Genomic DNA, 448 nt, shown 5'->3' with positions numbered 1-448 from the left:
TCAAAGCATTCCCAGAGAGGAAAAGGGGCCTTCAGCATCTGCCCCAAAACCATTGACCAGGATTTTTGGATTTCATTCTTTGGGTGATATATAACACTTTCTGGTTTAATGAGCATTGACAGGTCTATAGTCCCCGGCGCGAGTTCTCACCAAACCCGCGGTTCGTTTGTCTGTCTGTTTGTTACTCGCCTATGAAATACTTAGTAAGAGATGATATCAATGATCATATAAAAACTAAGAATGTGTACCAGAGACATCATCCGAAAAAAGAAAAGAAAATAAGAAATAAAGAAAATGAGAAAAAAAATGAAAACAACATAGATTGACATATGACCAGGAAATGGATAGCCTTTACTATGCATATTTAGACGAGGAATTGGCGCTTCTGTGGTAATTATTGTGAAAAAAGTAAGATGAAACCTTTTTCTAAGGCTTAGCTACAGGAACC

Source organism: Penaeus monodon, chromosome 22 (genome assembly GCF_015228065.2).
Source record: "Penaeus monodon isolate SGIC_2016 chromosome 22, NSTDA_Pmon_1, whole genome shotgun sequence".
Lineage (NCBI taxonomy): Eukaryota > Metazoa > Arthropoda > Malacostraca > Decapoda > Penaeidae > Penaeus > Penaeus monodon.
Note: the sequence above shows the minus strand (reverse complement) of the source record.